Source organism: Saccopteryx bilineata, chromosome 3 (genome assembly GCF_036850765.1).
Source record: "Saccopteryx bilineata isolate mSacBil1 chromosome 3, mSacBil1_pri_phased_curated, whole genome shotgun sequence".
Classification (NCBI taxonomy): domain Eukaryota; kingdom Metazoa; phylum Chordata; class Mammalia; order Chiroptera; family Emballonuridae; genus Saccopteryx; species Saccopteryx bilineata.
The window spans coordinates 253,977,244-253,998,708 of NC_089492.1; the positions used below are offsets into that span (position 1 = coordinate 253,977,244).

General features: G+C 40.3%; 1 protein-coding gene across 1 annotated transcript in view; it reads right to left on the bottom strand.

Annotated features, from left to right (window-relative positions):
- LOC136331181 (putative selection and upkeep of intraepithelial T-cells protein 1 homolog) overlaps window positions 1-21,178 on the bottom strand; it is a 96,206-nt gene extending 75,028 nt beyond the window's left edge. Inside the window, exon 1 of the mRNA XM_066269256.1 lies at window positions 21,120-21,178. The gene's annotated coding sequence lies outside the window, so the exon portion shown is untranslated. The remainder of the gene's footprint in view (window positions 1-21,119) is intronic.
- Between the last annotated feature and the right edge of the window lie 287 nt (window positions 21,179-21,465).

Below are 21,465 nucleotides of genomic sequence, written 5' to 3' on the forward strand. Positions count from 1 at the left end.
CACATTTTGATAGAGTGATCATCTGTCTGGCTTGCCCAGGCCAGTCCATAATTATGCTTGGTCTTTCCAGAGTAATTACTAACAACACCCTCTTTTGTTTTCGGAAATAATACAGCTTGGATGATGACAAAACTCATGAGGAATAAGCCATTTGGTCACAGACAAGCAGCTAAAAAATGGCAGCTCTGAAATTCAAACCAGGCTTATCTGGTTCCAAACTTTGTGGTCTTTCCACTGCTATTAAATTTTATTAATCTAGAGATGTTTACCTGAAACCTATGGACCCTTATTAATTCATGTCACCCTGTTAAATTTAATTTTCTAAATTAAAAAAGAAAAAAATATTTATTATTAATCTGGACTAGCAACCTGAATCAGTAAAGTTCTACAAATGAAGTTTAAAAAAAATGAATTGCAACTATTACTTTCAAGACTATACCATACTTCATACTTAAGCCAGTAATTGTTGACACATAAAAACCCTTGGAGATTGATTTTAATGAGTAAATAAGATGTGCATACAATGTAAGCATCTGGTTTTAAAAAAGATTAAAATATGTATTTTCTTAAATATATCAAACACAAGGGTTTACATTTTCCATTTGCCTATATATGATATTTCCTTATTAGCCAAACAAAAGTGAAAGTCTATGCTTAACTGATCACAAATTTCAAGTTAGTAGAGTTCAGATTAAATTGTTTTTATGTGCATTAATAAAACTGATAAAATGAGATAATTGTTATAAAAGCTTAAAATATCAAGCAATAATTTTAACACTATGTAAAACAATGTAAACATTAAAAATTACATATTACTTCCTTTTAAATATTAAACTACAAAATTTTGGCTCTTCTTAAAGAGAGAAACTTGAGTGTGTATTCACAAAGAATTCTTCCTTAGGGACATATTTTGAAATATTAAAAACGTCTCTGAAAACCACAAAAATAATGTGTCTCATGGAAGAAGTATTTTTAACTTATTTTTAGCCATTATGACAATTATCCTTCTATCTGGAGTATTCAGTCCCTTTTAATGTAATTACTAAAACATTTGAGTTGCTATACATCATCTATTATTTATCTACTATTTATTTCCTATTTGGTCTCTCTGTTTTATAGTTCTTTACCACTTTTCTTCTTTTAAATTAATTAACTTTTTATTATTTTATTTGTAGTTCTTTCATTAATTTATTAGTTAGACAATGTTCTTTTTATCTTCTTTCCTGATTTCTTTTGGATTAAATAAATGTTTTCATTTTACTCTTTCTTCTATTTAATTTTTAGTTTTACATTCTACTGCTATTTAGTAGTTATCATTGAGATTACATCATTTACCCTTGATTTATTACCATAACACAAAATATTACTTTTACCATTTATCAATACTGCTTGACCTACAGAACTTTTTTTTTTTTCATGAGAAGAGGGGAGGCAGAGAGACAGACTCTCTCTCACATGTGCCCCAACCAGAATCCATCTGGCAAGTCCACTAGGGGCTGATGCTCTGCACCGGAGGCAGAGGCTGCATGAAGCCATCCTCAGCATCCGAGCTAACTTGCTTGAACCAATTGAGCCATGGCTACAGGAGTGGGAGGGAGAGAGACAGAAAGAGAGAGAAGGAGGAGGGGTAGAGAAGCAGATGGTCAATCATCTCTCCTGTGTGCCCTGACTGGAATTCAAACCTGGGACATCCATACTCCGGGCCAAGCCATACACTCTACCACTGAACCAACCAGTCAGGGCCTAATAAAACTTTTAAATGTCATTTAACTTCTCCTGCCTTTTGCATTATTATTTTATCCATATAATTTATACATATGTATTCTAGTATATAATCCATTTCATTTATTAAGTAGTAAATGTCATTTACCCACATATTTATCTGGTCTTGTGTTCTTTATTCTTTCCGGTCTTTTTGTATTTCGAAATGGAATCATTTTCCTTCTGCCTGAATAAATCCCTTTAGTGTTGGTCTTAGTGCAGCTTTTACTCTTAAAAAAAAGTTTTATTTTACCTTATTTTTTTCTGAAGAATATTTTTACTGGGCACAGAAGTCTAGGTTATTATAGGTGTTTGTGTATGTATGTGTGTTGTTCAACACTTTATATCATAGATGTCTACCCACTGACTTATGGATTTTATAGGTTCTGTTAAGAAATCATCTGTCAACCTTGTACCCTCAAAGTTAATTGGCCTTTCTGGATACAAAAGTGGGTACAAAGCTATTTTGTAATAAGTCAGAAGGTTATAATATCCTTGTGAAATCAGTAAACCCAATGAAAAATATAATGTGATAGCTCAAAAATATAACATTTCAAATCAGAGTGATTCATCAGAGAAACTCCATTTTAGCCAATGGGCAACAAGAGTGTAGCCTTTGAATATCAATGTTTTAATAATATTTATGAGAGAGCTTCCCAACTAATATGCAGTGAGTGGGTTTTAGGTGAACCAAGTGATACTTACCCCTTAGCTTTCATAGTGGCCAGGCCAGGCAAATGGGTTAGACTTCTTATATGGGTCTCCTCATACCAGAAATTGATGTGAAGCCTTTAGATGGTGGCCAATGCAGAGTGGGGACAGATGGTGGCCCTGGATCCCCACAATACACTGAACAAGTTTACAACTGCTTTATTACCTGTAGAGTACACTACTGCCAATTATGGACAAAGAGCCCTCAGAGTTGCAAAAGGTGTTCCTTCATTAATTTCTAAGACGTAAAGCATGTAGCTTGAAGATTGATCATTGGAAGGAAGAAAGAATGGACATACCATACAAAGGTCCTAGCAGGCATAGCTTCAGATGGTGACCCAAATCTCTATCTTAAAAATTATCATATATTTTTTTCATTTTTAAAAAAAATTTTAAGAGAGAGAGAGAGGAAGGGAGAGATTATGAGAAGCATCAACTCATAGGTGCTTTTACTTTAGTTGTACATGGAGCTTCTCATACGTGCCTTGACAGGGGTGTGCCAGTGTCTCTTTGCTCAAGACAGCAACCTTGGACTTTTCATGCCAGTGACCTTTGGGCTCGAGCTGGCAAGCTTTGGGATTGTGTAGATGATTCTCCAACTCAAGCTAGGAACCCCATGCTGACAAGCCCACACTCAAAGCCAATGAGCTCAGGGTTTTGAACTGGTGACCTCAGTGTTCTGGGTTGACACTTTATCCACTGTGTCCATATACTTCTTAACATTTTACAACTGAAACTCTAAGGAGGAAAAAGCTATCAGTGTACCCAACACTACTAATGAGATAAGAAGTCTGTCAAAGAGAGAAAAATTACTGCAGTGAATGTGATAAAGAAAAGGTACTTTTCTGTGGTGAGATGGACTTCTAAATTGGCCCCCAATGATCTCTACCATTTGGCATGAACTCCCTTGTGTAATCCACCCCTCTCATTGAGTGTAGGCTGGCCTATCAACTAATAGATTATCAAACAATAGATTACCTCAATGTTGAGGGCATTTTACTTCTCTAATTGGTTGCAAATGATCCTGACTTCCATTTTGCTAATGCACTTTCTCCCCTGTTAGCTTTGATGAAGCAAATTGCCATGTTGAGAAAGCTCGTGTGGCAAAGAACTAAAGGTGGCCTTCAGCTAATAGCCAGCTAGGAATGGAGGCACCAGCCCAAGAGCCCAAAAGATGTGATTCCTGCTGACAAACATATGAGTGACTTTGGAAGCAGATCCTTCTCCATCAAACCTTCAAGTGAGTACTTATCATGGCTAATACCTTAATTGGAGCCTCATGAGAGACTCTGAAACAGAGGACTAGAAATAAGCTATGCCCAGATTCCCAACCTACAGAAACTATAAAATAATAAATATATGTTATTTTACATTGCCAAGATTGTGGTAATTTTTTATGTAGCAAAAATTAATTTTTCTTAACAGCTTAATAGCTAGAGCTCTTTCACATTACTACTGTTGTTGGGTGGAGTTCTCCATAAAAGTGAATGAGGTCAGGTTGATTCATACTGTTGCTGAAGTCTCTAGTGATTTTCTGACTACTTAATAGTCAATTATTGAAGGAGAGAGTTTTGAAATCTCCAAATAAATACAATATGTAAGAGCCTTTGCACATCAATAATAAAAATAAATATCTAAATTGGTCATCAAAAAAATTGATGGTAAAAAGTAAATCAAAGCCTTAACATTATTTATTTATTTATTTATTTATTTATTTATTTATTGTATTTTTCTGAAGCTGGAAACGAGGAGGCAGTCAGACAGACTCCCGCATGCGCCCGACCGGGATCCACTGGCACGCCCACCAGGGGACGATGCTCTGCCCATCCGGGGCGTCACTCTGTCGTGAACAGAGCCACTCTAGCGCCTGAGGCAGAGGCCACAGAGCCATCCCCAGCACCCGGGTCATCTTTTGCTCCAATGGAGCCTTGGCTGCAGGAGGGAAAGAGAGAGACAGAGAGGAAGGAGAGGGGGTAGGGTGGAGAAGCAGATGAGTGCTTCTCCTGTATGCCCTGGCCAGGAATCGAACCCAGGACTTCCACACGCCAGGCCAATGCTCTACCACTGAGCCAACTGGCCAGGGCCTCAAAGCCTTAACATTTTTATACTCTATGTCCCCTAATTTCTTCAGAATATGAAGCAGGTTTGAGGACAAACAGTTATGCTGGGAGTTGTTAATCACGGAATTTTTAATGATAACACTTTAGAAACAATCTAACATTCTCTCATAATATAGTCTCATCATCCAAGTATTTCTCTAACACAGACTTTTTCCCCCTTATATCACATGAAGTTGAGAGACAGTTCAAGTGTAGTGGGGTGACTCCATTAGATCATCAGGAATGAAGGCTTTATTCGTTCAGCTCTGTCATCCTGAATTAGTTGGCTTTTATCCTCAAGATCACCCCATGATCATGATGACTTCAGAACTCAAACTATTTAGTCCACTTTCCAAGCACAAAGAATAAGGAATGGGGAAAGGTTAAGTGTCATATGACAGCTAGGTCAGTCTTCTTTAAAAGACTTCTCTCTATGCCCACCCCACATCTCATTTGTCACCCCTTTTCTGCAAGGGATGCAGTAGATTCAGTATTTAAGCTGAATACATTGCCACCCTCTTGTGGGCACATTTGTCAGGGCCAAGTTCCAAGATTAAAGCCACCCCAGATGTTTAAATATGGAATTTTTAACATAAATTATTATTGCCTAGAACAGTAGAATGTGATCAAATTGCTCAATAAACTCTGTGGGGTTCGGAAGTAGCAAGTACAAAAGACAGCCCTAGGCTAAAGACAAATATAAAATAAAGAAACTAAAGAGTGAGAGGGTGTTCTGAACCAAGGTAAATATTTTCAGCTCTTTGAAGAGGGAAAGACTACTACAAATACATGCATTGTTATTGGCACACATACTGACAGAAGGGGGTGGCCAATTCTGGTCTGTAAAGCAGCCGAGTTCAGATGACAATGTGGGAAGGCTGGAGATGCTCTGTAGAAGTGTTGCAGAAAGATAGATGGACCAGAACTGCTCTGTAGAAGTTGTCAGAGGGCATAGGCAGGCTGCAGTTTCTCAGGAATGACTGTGATCTGCAGACACGGCAGGAGCTCTTCCACGTGTCTACTGTTGTTGGGTGGAATTTTCTATAGAAGTGAGCAAGGTCAGGGTGACTCATAGTGTTGTTGAAGTCTTCTACTGATTTTCTGACTACAGGGGATCCTCATATTATGACAGTCTCAACATACAACATTTTGAGTTTATGATGCTCACTCCTATAAAAACTTTAAAAAATTGAGATGTGAGTGTTTCAGCTGTTATGGATGCCTTGCAATGCTATAGGCAGATTTTGGAAGAGAAGAAGTCATCAACCTTCCAGACTAGCCTGAGATAATTCTTTAAAAAGGTAGAGAGGCCTGCAACAGATCCTGTACCCTCTACATCAGCTGCTTCTTGAGATGAAATACATGTAGTACAGGTAGAATCATCTGCAGCATCTCCTGTATGTCCTTAGGCAATCCTGATTCACCTGACCCAGTATTTCCAGCACCTTCTTCAGGTTCTCCTGCCTCTCCAGATTCCTCCTCCCACACTGCAATGTCCCTTCCAGTGTGCAAGCCAACCACAGAAATAAAGGTAAGGGATTTTTTACACTCATTTTTTGTTACTACAGTACAGTATATTTATGTCCTTTTCCTTTTTTTGTGGCTTAGTTGTGCTTTTATGTTCTAGATTATGATTTTATAACTGTGTTAGGTAACTGACTTAAGGAAGGGTGTGTTTTGACTTACACCAAAATTCGGGTTACATCACTGTGGTAAGAATGGCACTGTGTCATAACTCGAGAACACCTTGTACTTATCAATCAGTTATTGAAAAAGGAAATTTTAAAATCTCCAAATAAATATGTGAATTTGCCTATTTTGTTTCCTAGTGGAATGTTCCTTTTATAGTAATGAAATGACTTTCTTTATCCCAGGCAATATTCTTATGTTCTGAAATCTATTTTTGATATTAATATAGCTACTTTAGCTTTCCTTTGATTAATGATGACTTAATTGTGCCTTTTTATTTAGAGTGGGTTTCTTGTAGAAAGTATATAACTGTTTTTTTGTATTTGACTATCTCTGCCTTTTAATTGAGATGCATAGACTGTGCATATTTAATATGATTAGTGATATGGTTGGATTTAAATCTACCACCTTGCTATTTGTTTGTATTCATTGCATTTGTTCATTTTCTTTTTAAATGTAATACTCTGCTATTATGCAAACTTGCAAATACACATGGAAATAAAAAGGTAATAAAGTAAACTCCTATGCCTTGAGATGAAGTATGGTTCATACTGTTGCCTTTATTTTGGGTTTTCATCCTTTAAAAGTATGAGAGAATAAACTTCTGTTGTTATAAACAACATGGTTAATGGTACTTTGTAATGGAAGTCTAATGCAGTGGGGAAGTTCTTCAACTTGTAATAAAACAATCTACAAAAAAACTACAGATGACATCACATTTAATAGTAAAAGCCTGGATGCTTTTCCCAAATATCAAAGAACAGACAGGGATATTCCTCTCATCACTATATTCAACATGATACTGAAGTGATAACTAATTCAATCAGACTTTGAGGGGAGGAGCAAAGAAAAGAAAGGTATATATATTGGGGAGAAAAAAATAAAACTGTCTTTGTTTGCAGATGACATCAATGTCTATGTACAAATTCTAAATAATTGACATATTCCTGGAACTAAAAAAAAAAGATCATTGCAAGGTCATGAGACACAAGATTAATGAACAAAAGTCGATTGTTTTCCTATAGACCAATAAAAAACAAATAGAATTTAGAATTTGAAATTGAAAACACAATACCATTTAAATCATTTCAAAAAAATGAATGTTTAGATATAAATCTAACAAAATATTTGTTTGTAAGACCTATATGCAAAAAACTACAAAACTCTGATGAAAGCAATCACAGATCTAAATAAATTAAAACATTTTATGTTTATAGATAAAAGGATTCAATGATGTTAAAATTTCAATTCTTTCCCCACTTAATCTATAGATTAATCATAATCCCAGTCAAAATTTCACCCAGCTATCTTGTAGATACTAATAAACTGACTATAAAGTTTATCTAACCAGTCAGAAGACAGAGAATTGCAACACAGTAACAAAGGACAGAGTCAGAGGACTGACACCACCTGACTTCAAGACTTACTATAAGACTACTGTAATTAAGACAACATGGTATTAGTGAAAGAATACTTTAAAATTAACACAGCAACTGAAAAGAATAGAGACCTAGAAATAGATTCATACAAATATAGTCAACTGATCATTGACAAGGAGGTAAAAGCAATTCAGTGGAGAAAGGATAATCTTTTTTTTTTTTTTAACCAGTGGTGTTGGAACAATTGGATATCTATGTAAATTTTTAAAAATGAAACAGAAAAACTTATACACAGACCTTTCACTTTTCAAAAAATTAACTCAAAGTAAATCATAGACCTAAATAAAAGTTTTATAATATTGTATAAATTATATAAAATTTAGACAATATTATAAAACTTCTAGAAAAACAAAATAAGAAAAATCTTATGGGACCTCAAGTTTAGCAGTGAGTTTTTAAATACAATGTCAAAAGCATGATTCATGAAAAAAATTGGTAAGTTAAGGTTGATTAAAATTTAAAACTTCTATGCAACAGACACTGTTAAGAGAATAAAAGAAAAATCACGAGTGAAAGAAATATTTGAAAAACATATAAGATCTACCAGAAAGTTCTATCTGTTTCTATAACAACAAGTTTCGACACGTAAGCACATGTTTATTTGGCGCATGTGTGCCTCTCTATTTTTATCACTTAATGTATACATACTGACGTAGCAAATTAACTAAAACAAAGTTGATTCACGTTAGTCTTATGTGTGAAGCCATAGTGTACCCATAGCTACTGATAAAGTTCATTTACGCCACTGTATTGTATACAAATTTCAACAAGGAAGAAATGCTACAGAAGCATGTAGAAATTTATTGAAAGTGTTTGGTGAAGGTACAGTTTCTGATAGGACATGCAGAAAATGGTTCGAAAAATTTGAAACAGGTGATTTTGACCTTTCTGATAAGCCACGTTCTGGGCAACCATCTTTGATCAATGATGATGTTGTTAAGACCATGTTGGAGCAAGATCCTTTTCTGACAACATCGGAGATCGCAGAAAGGCTTAATTCAGCTCAACAAACCATTTCGGACCATATTTGGAAGATAGGATTAGTGTGGAAATATTCAAGATGGGTGCCACATGAATTAAGTCAGAAGAATTTGGATGATCGAGTAGTCATATGCACATCTCTGCTTGCTCGGAACAAAATCGAGCCTTTCTTGAACCAGATGATAACTGGGGATGAAAAGTGGATTACTTACGAAAACATCGTAAAGAAAAGGGCATATTGTGAACCCGGAAAACCTAGCCCTTCCACCTCTAATCCAAATTTGACTCTGAATAAGAGAATGTTGTGTATATGGTGGGACATTCGAGGACCAATACATTATGAGCTTTTAAAACTGAACAAAAAGCTCAATTCGGAGAAGTATTGTTAGCAACTGGATAATTTAAAGACAGCAGTCCAAGAAAAGAGGCCGGCGATGTTCAATAGAAAGAACATCATACTGCATCATGATAATGCCAGGCCACATGCTGCTTTGGGTACTTATCAAAAAATTGCAGAACTAGGCTGGGAAATTCTGTCACATCTACCATATTCCCTGGACTTAGCACCCTTCGACTATCACTTGTTTTTGTCCTTACAAAATTTTTTGAAGGGCAAAAAATTCAAAAATAAAGAAGATATCAAACAAGCACTGGTTCAGTTTTCACATCAAAAGATAAAACATTTTTCAAAAATGGGATATACAAATTGCCCTCACGCTGGTAAGAAATCACTAATAATAATGGCAATTATATTATTTAATAAAGTTTATTGACGGTAAAAAAATTTTGTATTTTGTTTTATTTCAAAAAACGAACAGAACTTTCCAGTAGACCGTATATATCTGTTAAAGGACTTGTATTGAAAAATTAAAACGAAAAATAGAAAACAACCACCCAATTAAAAATAGGCAAAAGATCTGGACACCTCATTAAAAAATATATACACATGGCAAATAAGCATATGAAAAGATACTAATTTGTCATTAAGGAATTACAAGTTAAAGTAATGAGAATCCATAACATAGCTATTAGAATGGCTAAACCCCCCAAAATTGACAATATCACATGCTGGGGAGGACATGGAGCAAGAGGAAATCTCATTCATTGCTAGTGAGAATGCAAAATGGTACAACCATTTTGGAAGACAGTTGGGAAGCTTCTTATAAAACCTAAACATAGTCTTATCAGACAATCTAGCAATTCCACTCCTAGATATTTGTCTAATTGATTTGAAAATATGTCTACACAAAAACTTGCATGTGAATGTTTGTAGCAGCTTTATTCATAATTGCCAAAACTGAAGCAAACAAGACGCTCCTCAGTAAGTGAATGGAAGAATAAATGGTGATACATCTACAAAATGGAAAACTATTCAGTAATGAAAGAAAATGAACTCTTAAGCCATGAAAAGACATGAAAAAAACTTTGAATATATTTCTAAGTGAAAGAAACCAGTCTGAAAAATCTACCCACTGTATGGTTTCAATTATTTGTCATTCTAGAAAGGGAAAAACTATACTAACAGTAAAATAATCAGTAGCTACCAGAGTTGAAAGGGAAGAAAAGAAGGATATGTGCAAAGCACAGAGGGCTTTTAAGAGCATATTAACGATTCTGTATGATATTTTAATGGTGGATACAGGGCATTATGCACTTGTCAAAACCCATAGAAATTTACAACACAAATAGTAAACTTTAATGCATGCAAATTTAAAAAATATTTGGAAGGTCAGATGATCCAGGGAAGGAATGCAGATTGTGACAAGAGAATCTACCTCTTACAAATGTATGAAACAAACTCACTAAAGGGGAGGAAAGGGACTGACCTGAGTAACTTTGGAAGTAAATGGAGTCTTAAGTCCAAATGCAAAAGGAACTGCACATCAGCTCTGTACTCTAGTTTGATAAAGTTGTTTCCCAAGGGGATATGGGTTAAAAATTCTGAATAGTGCTGTACTTATATCCTAGATTCTCCCTAGAGCCTCCAGAGAAAGTATGGTCCTGCTTTTGCCTTTCCATTTTATACAGAGATTTACATAATAAAATATTTATATCAGTTTTACTTGTCATAGTGAAAAAGTGGAAATAACCCAAATACCCATCAACAGGTCAATAGATAAACCATGGTGTAGGCATACAATGGTATACTACTCAGTAATCAAACTATTGAAACATAAAGCAACATGGATGAACCTCAAAACAACAATGCTGAGTAAAAGAAGCCAAACAAACATATTTCGTCTTCCCCATTCTCTTGTTCCTCTCCTTGGTGACAATGATTAGACAATTATTATCCCTAACACTATGACTCAACTCTCATGTCTCTTACATTCCACTATGTTTTGAATTCTTTATCTCTCTGTGCTTCAGTTTGGATGCTTTCTATTTCCTTGTCCTTATGGTCCTTTGTTGTGCTTAATGAACTCTTATCCCATCCTTGAGTTTTTAATTTCATATAAGGTTTTTATTCAGTTTTAAAATCCCAATTTAATTCTTTTCATAAACTCCAATTCTCTATTGGATTTTCTGTCCAGTCAGCTATTTTAACCACCTTTCCCACTCTCTTTTAAAAACATATTAATCATAATTATTTAAAAATCTTTGCTAACTGCAATATCTGAATCATCTGTGGTTCAATTTCTAATATTTGCCTTTTCTCTTTTTTTTTAATCTAAAATCCTTTTCTACATATTTCTGGTAATAATTTACTGAATGGCAGGCACTATGTGTTTAAAAATATTGGCATTCCAAAAGGTGTTACCACATGTTTACTCTTTCCCATTAGGCAGCTAGACTAAAGGAGATGTTCATCTTCATCCAACCAGGTGTGCCCAGATCCTAGACTGCTTCAAACAACTGTTTTGGTTTGTCATAAGCTGCCTCCTCACCTCCAGCTTGTATATTCCTAGTTTGTTGTTTATTCTATCTCCTTGGCACACTGCGGGTTCACTATTTCTCATGATCTTTCCAAACACAATGCTTATGATTTGATATTGACTCTGCATACCTTATACCTTCATCTTGTCACCAATCTGTGTTTCAAAAGAGTAGGATAGATAAGAGCAAGCAAGGGGTAATATATACAGAATTTAAAAAGACATAATTTCTCTGCTTCTCATCTGAGACAAAACAAGTATTTTACCCCAGGGCAGTGCTCTGCCAGGATCTTGTTCCTACAGAGACATCTAGCCCAAGACCCGGCCCTCTGCAAGTATACAGAGAGGTGGGAAATTGCTGTGGCATCAGAAAGACTGTCTCAAGGGCACCTGCTACATCTGCCCCAAATATGTATAACACAAGATGCCAGACTGTTTAGCCTCAAATCCATTTTAGGCTGAGAGGAGGTGTACATGACCAAATTAATAATAAATGAAATAAAGATGTGTTTGTACTCTGATATTTTATTGACCACTAGTGGACACTGTGAAAACCACAATGTAGTTGGATAGACGTTGGACAGAACCACTGGCTGAATTCTTTCAAAAGCTAAGTGGTAAAGGCTATAAAAGTACATGAGTGCCATCTAGAGGTAAGACTAGTACTGCAACTTATTTATTTATAATTGTATTGGGGTGATACTGGTTAATTAAACAGGTTTCAGATGCCCAATTCTACATCTCTGTACAACATATTGTGTGTTCATCCCCCCCAAAGTCAATTCATCACTATTTATCACCCCTATACCCTCTTCTACCCTGCCCCCAGAAATCTCCACACTGTTGTCCATATTCATGAGATTTTGTTTTGTCTTATTTTTTTTGTTTTGTTTTTACTGCAGCGTTTTTAAAGGCTGTTCATGCAAAAGGGGCCACTGAAATTTGTTCCCAGAGACCAGTAATTATCAGAGCCTAGTGGACATTTCTACTATTGTCAACGAGTGCAATAAGCAAGTTTTTTTTTACATCTGGGTCAAAATCTGCCTCTACCTTCCTTGACCACCTCAGACCACAGTAACCTCCCCTTCCCTGATAGTTCCTAGTATATTTTATTTATCCTTTAATCAGTTCATAGAGCACTGTCTATCCTTAACAATTTTTAAATTAACTGAATGCATTTTATTGAGCTTGTATATTCAAGATAAAATGATAGGCATTAACTTGCACAGAACATAGACATGATATATGTATCAGTCTCAGGGTAGGCAGTCAGCACTTGGCCAACAAACATTTTTTAACATAGTCTTTCTGCCAGAGTGCACTCAGCAATGGGACTATCTGCTGATTCATGACGAGTCCGTCTTTGGGCTGGAGGGGACATTGTGCAGTCCCCTCCTTCTCTCAATGGGAATACCTTGCACAACATCTCTGAAATGTGCCCTGCCCTTGCTAGGACAGGATCCTTTAGAAGAGCACCATCTCCAGGACAAGTGGACATTTACCGGCAGGTCACTATATAATGCAAATCATAGGTTTTGGGAGTCAGCAAAATGCATTACTGAATCCTAGCTCTGTCACTTCTGGAATGTGCAAACTACTGAACCTTGGGCTAATTACTTCTCTGAGACTTCATTTTCTAGTTGTTTAGTTGTTTGTTTGTTTTTAAGCGAGAGAGAGAGAGAGAGAGAGAGAGAGAGAGAGAGAGAGAGCCAGACAGGAAAGAGATGTGAAGCATCAACTTGTAGTTGTGGCAATTTTTAGTTGTTCATTGATTGCTTTCTCATATGTTCCTTGACTGGGGGGCTCCAGCCAAGCCTGTGACCCCTTGCTCAGGCCAGCAAGCTTGGGCTCAAGCCAGTGAGCTTGGACTTCAAGCCAGCGACCTTTGGACTCAAGCCAGCAATTTTTGGGCTCAAGCCAGTGACCATGGGGTCATGTCTATGATCCCATGCTCAAGTTAGTGACTCCACACTCAAGCTGGTGAGCCTGCGTTCAAGCCGGTGACCTTGGGGTTTTGAACCTGGGACCTCAGTTTGCCAGGTCAATGCTCTATCCACTGTGCCATTGCTTGGTCAGACAATTTCTTAGTTTCTTAAATGGAGTAATAATACCTACCTCGCGGTCTTATGGTAAGGATCAGCAAGAGTATTTATGACCTATACACGATCTAGCTTGATTTCTGAAACCAAGAAGGTGCTGAGAAAATATTAGCTCTTACCATTATTCTGATAATAATAACTTATAAGATTAACTCATCTACCTTACAGAATTGTTGCAAGGATTAAATTAGGAACACACACATATAGACTGCCCAGTGAGACATCAGTTCAAATTTTTTCATCACGAGAAGCTGCCAGAGGCTTCTGTCTGACAAACACTGTAAGTTTGGTCACCTAGAAGTCGACCTTTGATTTCTCTCTGAACACTTCAGTTGCGCACCTCTTAGTTAATACAAACAAAAGACCACAAAATACACACTGGGATGTGGACAAGGTGTAATAGGATTCTTTGAGGTCTAAAAAGATTGTCCTTTGCAAACCCTCCCAAAATCTGGCTACTTTGCAAAGGGGACTAAATTTGCACAGGGTTGAGGAATCTCTAAGAAAAGGGATTAAAGCCAGTCTCTTCCCTTCTGAGAATCAACAAGATTAAGATTTCTCTGATAGAGGGAAGGCACTTGGAAGCATCAGCGAAGGCTTTAACTCAGGGGGAGTCAACCTTTTTATACCTACCGCCCACTTTTGTATCTCTGTTAGCAGTAAAATTTTCTAACCACCCACCGGTTCCACAGTAATGGTGATTTATAAAATAGGGAAGTTACTTTATAAAATTTATAAAGCAGAGTTACAGCAAGTTAAAGCATATAATAATAATTACTTACCAAGTACTTTATGTCAGATTTTTGCTAAGTTTGGCAGAATAAATCTTTATAAAACAACTTACTATAGTTAAATCTATCTTTTTATTTATACTTTGGTTGCTCCGCTACCACCCACCATGAAAGCTGGAATGCCCACTAGTGAGCGGTACGGGACCAGGTTGACTACCACTGCTTTAACTATAGGATGTTCTTGGAAAAGACAAAGAAGGTAGCTATTATAAGCAAGTAGGCCTTAAACAATTAAATGAGAAGTAAAAGCCTTGTAACCATTTTTTTTTTATGCCTCAGACCGGAGAAGGGGGCCATTCAAGCATTGCATCTGGAATATGGTAGCACTCAATCAATAGCGGTTCTTATTACTGATACTGTTCCACATGGTTTCTTGCTAATCCAAGCCAGAGTTGTGTCATCTGGCAGCAGCCTCATCTGGGTCCCGTTAGCAGCCTCTCTGCGAATGCTCACTCAGTGGCTAGGCCAGAGCCCCCTTAGGGTGGAGGGAGAGACTGCAAGGCAGGGGGCCCGGACCAGGCTGCCAGACACAGACAGGGCTCAGAATTCTAAAATATTCCTCACATACTTCTCCCCTTCGGTGCTTGGTTTTCCCTAGCAGGGAGACATTCAAGAAATGCCTCAAAATAATGCTTGCCTTTGAACATTTCTAACAAGAACAACTTGCTGTAAGTGGCGTATCTAAAGAAGGCTGCCCAAGCGGCAGATGGTTTTGTTTTCTCTTTTTTCTCCCCCTACCAGTGTTATGTTTCTTGCACAGTTCAGTGCAGAATGGAGGCAGAACAAGCAGGGGAGAGAATGAAGTAATAGTTCTTGTGGATGTGACAAAGTCCAGAGGCCTCGAATTATCTCTTGAGTGTGTTGCATGTTCCCTCCCCGAGGACTTCCTGGGCTTGCTACATGGATAATACACTTTTAAGGACTTGAAACCGCAGAATGGCAACCTCAACAAAACTGGCAATTGGACGATAAACTGCCACTACTAATTTGCATCCCGATAGGGCAGGTTTCATTATAATGCACACTTAATTACATCAGAGGCATGGGAAATAAATCGTATTCCCCTGGCCTATTGCTGGGATTACCTTATAAATACAAACAGCCAGATTTATCTCTAAGTTTATTGGTGACAAATATCAGCCCGTTGTCCTAATGATGCTATAACATCATCTACTACCATGGGATGCAATTTAGGGAAATTCCTCAAAAATAATCTGGGAATGGCAGGCAATGGGAACTTGCGGGGCCCAGAAAATAGCCCATGCTTCCCCAGCCTTGGCAGCATATGTGATCACCTGGGGCGAGTTAACAGAACAGCAATGCACAGGCTCCACCCCAGACCTATTAAGTCAGAATCTCTAGGGAGAGGGCCCAGTTATCAGGATATTTTAAAGCTTCCCTGGTGATTAATATGCACAGCCTAGGATGAATGCCGTGGATATAAATCAGCCTCCTGATTATGCAGGCGAGGTTGAGGCCTTGCAGTGGAGGTGGCTGGTGCGACACTCCCAGGGGTGGCGGGGAGAGCTGTGACTGGAGCCACGGGCTCTGCCCAGTTGGCACGCTTCCAGGCTGGCTGCCCTGCCTCAGCAACTCTTTGGTTTGGTTCCCTCTCCCCACACGGCCACCTCTGCCTCCATGTCTCTGTTTCATTCAGTGATTCGTCAGATTTGTACAGAGTACCTACTATGTGCCAGAAATCTCCATTGTTGGACTATGCTCCCACCTTCTGGGTGGCTAGTCCTTTTGCATTGATTGAAGTGACTGTCCTAGCGTTCCTGTAAGCAACAGCTCCTGGCTGATCCAGCCACAAGAGGGAGCCAAGGGCCCCACTGTTCTTTGCATAGACCCACAAGTTAGGCAAATCAAATGGAAGGCATACATATAGCAGGAGGCAAGCAGTCCAGTGGAAGGGGAGATCTTTAAGAAATGACCTCTGACGAACTCCCAGGAGTGAGGCGCTCTGCTACCCACCATAAGAAAGGCAGTGGGCTACCCAAAAGGGAGCGGGCTTCACAGCCAGGTGTCCCATGGGCCTTACTGGTTGCTAGTGCATCTCAGGCCTTCATCTGAAAAAATAAAATCCTAGAGGGTTGTACAGGATTAAATGTGATCAAGTAATAGTAAATGCCATCTTCAAATAAAATATTCCCTTGCTTGCCTGACTGGTGGTGGCACAGTGGATAAAGCATCAACTTGAAACTCTGAGGTCCCAGGTGCAGAACCCCAAAGTCACTGGCTTGAACATGGGATCATCAGAATGATCCAATGGTCACTGGCTTGAGCCCAAGGTCGCTGGCTTCAGCAAGGGGTCACTGGCTCAGCTTGAGCCCCCCAGTCAAGACACCTATGAAAAACAATCAATGAATAACTAAAGTGACGCAACTATGAATTGATGCTTCTCATCTCTCTTCCTTCCTGTCTGTCTACCTCTGTCACTCTCTCTCTCTCATGCATGCACGTGATGAAAAAAAAAATCTCTCCCTGCCTTTTCTCTCCCAGCCTTTCATCCTCTGCTGTGGATTAAATGTTTGTCTCCCAAAACTCGTATGTTAAGATCCTTACCTCCAATGTGATGGTGGTAGGGCCTGTGGAAGGTGATGAAGTCATGAGGGTAGACCCCTTGTGATGAGACTGGTGCTCTTATGAAAGAGACCCCAGAGAGCTCCCTTCCTCCTTCTACCCCCTGAGGACACGGAGAGAAGACAGCCCTCTCTGCACCAGGAAGCAGCCCCCACCAGACACTGACTGCTGGCGCCTGGATCTCGGACGTCCAGCCTCCAGAACGGAGAGAAATACATTTTTGTTTTTATATGCTACCCACTCTGTGATATTTTGTTCCAGCAGCCCCGGTGGACTAAGAAACTATCCTATTCTTTGTTCCTTTCCCCGAAAAGCCGAATCACGCAGGGAGAGCCGGAGCCGCCGAGTATCTACAACTCCGCGGTGGGCAGGAATCCACTTTGTAGCCTTCCCTGAAGGACTGTCCTGTAAACTGGAAACTATAAACTTTATATTCTCCAATTACAAGAGGAACAATGCCTCAAAGGGCCCTGTTTGTCACCAATCCCTCCACCAGATAATTAGTCAGGGGATCTGGGGCATCGCAGCCCTGCCCCCCGCCCCTCCCTGACTGCCCAGCCCCACTGGGGAGCAGTCCTCGGCTTCCAGACTCCGGGGGACACTCCCAGGTTTGGAATTTGCTGCTTCCATTGGTAGGATGGCTGTCTCCGTTTTCAGCTAAAGCTCAGTTCCCCACCGGAGCTTCTTCCTTGGGCCTTTCAGAGATTTGGAGTCAGAGATACAGCCCCTCAGAGTCTTCTCTCTGTCAGCCTTTAACCAACAAGTCCCTCCCCATCCTGGTAAAACCTCCCCCAACTTGTGGTTCCCACCCAGGAAGATGACTGGTTTCATTGTGTTCTGACCAGGCTCAAGGGCAATGGACCGCTCACACGCCACTGCTGGCCAGACTGCATACACCTTGGAGCAACCAGTCAGCCTTCCCCTTCCTGTCCACCCAGGGCTTTCCCTGGTTCTCAGATTGTCCTCATATGAATTCTGCAAAAGACTGAGCTCCTTAAAAATTGATGTTTCTAGCTGGGGACTTGGACATAAAGCCAGACCAATACAACCAGCCCTTTCCTCTGTGTCCCCTGTGTCCCCTCCTCCCCTTCTCCCTCCCCAGCACACAGATGGGTGTCTATCTTCTCACCAGCACCCACAGAGCTCAGCTCTCTTGGCCTCAAAAACCTTTTATTGAAAAATTCCAATTCTTAGATTCTTTTCTGGGCAAATACAATCCAGCTCCAAAATGAAAAGTCATCTTTGCACTGAGCCCTGCACAACCAGAGCTGGTCCTGCAGGTGGAGCCACTGGCTCCTCCCCAGGCTGAAAAGGAGAACATACCTTTTACGTGGATGCATCAGTCCTTTCCTTTCTTTCTCCCTCCTTCCCAACACACACACACACACACACACACACACACACACACACACACACACAATCTAGCTGCAGAACTGAAAAACCTCCTTAAGCATGGGGATTCATCCCTGTGCCTACAAAAGCCTGGCACTTAGCACATTCTCAGCGAATGTGTGTGGGACTGAAGATGGCCCCCAGGAAGCAGCTACTCAGAGAAGCAATGAGAAAAATGAGTCCCATCTGGAGTTCCTGCTGATTAGATCCTACATATAAAGTTCTAACTGAAAGTTTTAAATTATAAAAACATTTCTGTGAGATCCTCCTCTCTTCTTTTCCCACAAAATTCAGGCTCCATTTTGGGCGCCAAAGATATGGCTCCTTATCTTTTGGCTGCAGCCCCTCGGGGGAGGGTGCAAGGCAGTTCTTTGGAAGGTTTCTAGTTCCTTCTTGGCCTACCTGTGTGCTCCCCCAAAACCTGGGATCCTGGGGAACCCCATCATCAGACAACATCTGCCTCACTGAGAGAGCTTCAGTCCAAGGATTTCCTGTGTAACCGCAGTTTGTCTGACTCCAGAGCTTGTGCCTGAAACCACTGGACCACACAGCCTCTGGCACTGTCAGCAATTAGAGATCCCCTGTGATGACAGCAGTATACATCAGCCAAGCCGGCGAGTGCATGCACTATAGAAGGAATTCACAGGAGGGCTAAATCTAGCTTCCAAAGGAGGCAATTAAGGTTGTCAGAAAAACTACACAGGTTGGATGACTATGTGTAAGGGAATTCATTCATTCATTCATTCATTCCTAGAGAAGAGGCACTAAGAATATGGTAAAAGCAAAGTTTCTAGAATCAGACAGCCCTGGTTTTAAATATTGGCTCTAACACTAAAAATCCAACATAACCTTGAGCAAGTCACTTGAACCACCACCACTCCCCACTCTCACTCCACTGCAAATTTGAGAACAATTATATCTCTATTTCCAGGGTTGCTGTAAAGATGAGATAATGTGTATAATGTAGTCATTTAATCCTCATAAAAGTCTGGCAAGACAGATACTGTTTTTCTCATTACACAGATGAGAAAACCGAAGCACTAACAAGGGAAGATGGTTTTCCAAGTTCACACAGCTTGGCCCTGGCAGAGTGAGCCACAGCATACCGTTCTGCCGACCTGGTCAGCCTGTGTTACTTGTCAGGGTGTGTGGGGTCTCCTGCCACCTGGGTGCCCACCCTTGCAGAGTCATGCATCACCATAGCCCAGGAAAACCGGCCTCAGTGCCCTCAGAATCGACATTCTTCCCAGGAGTCTTTTGCAGCATCAGACATGAACTTGTCTCTGCCCCACATCCTGCCGGCAACACGTACATCAATAATGGTGGCCTTGCTCCCATCTGTGATGGGCAGAAGGTGCTGCCTCCACCTTCATGGCTCAAGCTGTGTCCAGCTTCAAGAAATGACCTGCGCAGTTCTTGGCTGCTCGGGAAGCCCCCTGTCACAGGCCCGTGTAAAGGGAGAAGCCTAGTGCTCAAAGAAGGTTAACATCCATCTCTCTGTCCGGCTGCTGCTGGAGACAGTACCCCAGTGTGAACTCATTCGGCCACTCTCGAGGGGACCTGGCTCATCTCACCTTCTCTCGGTGTCTCTCTCCTCTCCGGACAGAGGGTTCCTTGTTCTCACAGTTCTCTTGTCCCCTTATCTGGAAGACAAGCTCCCCGAGCCCAAGCACTTCTCTGGGAGTAACCATTTCCATATCACGAGCAAAGGTAGATTTGATGACTGACAGCTGTTAGCACACAAAAGTCACCCCAAATAGTTGTTTGAAATAATCCCCCTGCAATAGATTTTTATTTGGAAGAACCTGGAGTAAGGCCTAAGAAGCTGCAATGTTAACTGGGGGGACTCCTGATGCCTACCAGCCCTGGAGAGCAGACTGCTTTAATGCCCCTGACCCGGGGTCTTGGGGCAAGACAACAGCCACTAAAACTCAGCCAAGGTCTCCGAGGTGAACCTGGCAAAAAGCACAGGGTTCAATGGCAGACAAACCCAGTTCACTTCCCAGCTGTGCCACTTTCTAGCTATGCAGCCTAATGACTTCACATCTGTGTGCCTCAGTTACCCTGTCCCTGGGTCCCTCTTATTTTTAGAGTTATCGTGAGGATGAGGAGAGGTATGATACATCATCCGTATGGTCCAGAGCCAGTGACATCGGATTCTCTTCAGTCTCTGCTTGCACTTGACCACAAGGTCTCACTCCCATGTCTCCGGCTTAGCATATGAGGTAACAGATTGAGAATGTTTGGGCATGTCTCTCTCTCCGAGTGAGCTGTGAGCTCCACGAGGACAGGGGTCACAATTAAACCCTCTTTCTATTTCCAGGGTCTAATGCAGAGCCTGGCACACAGCCGGTCTCTGTGAGCTGTAGGAACTATTAAAATAAAGAGAGAAGGCCTTCAATCTGTTCTTTCTCCCACGGGTCCTTGTCAGTTTGTGCAAGAATAGTAAAACCTCCCAGAGTTTATTGAAAAACTACTAGGTACCAGGCACTATGCTAGGGACTTGACATACCTCACTTTTAATCCTGATAAAATACCTGAGGGTATGGATTACTAATCCTGATCCCCAACCCACCCCAATTCTTTTTAATCTCAGAGATGACTGTGATTTGGAAAGGTATCCTGCCCCAGGTCATGCAGCTAGAGGATGTCAGAGTCAGAACCAGAACCCAAATCCATCTAACCCCGAAGCTCCTACCCTTCTCACAGCAGCCACGTCCTCTGCCTGCAGCCCCTTTCTTGTCCCCAGGACTCGTGGAGGTCACGGTGAAAGGCACAACAGAAGCCAAGCAAATCCCCAGGCCCACAGCCTACTTTAATGCCCATCAGATACACACTCATCTAAAACTTTCGGCAGACTAAAACCCATAAAAATCGTACCCTTATTTAGTGTTTCTCCAAGCCTAGCTCTGAGGCAGCTCCATAACTCTTGGCTGGGAATATTATTTCAAATAACTCATGCGGACAGCTGTGTAACCAAGAGGAGAGATAGATGGGTCCCGGAATGCCCCTTCGCTGTAGATCACAACCCCCCCACTCCCACA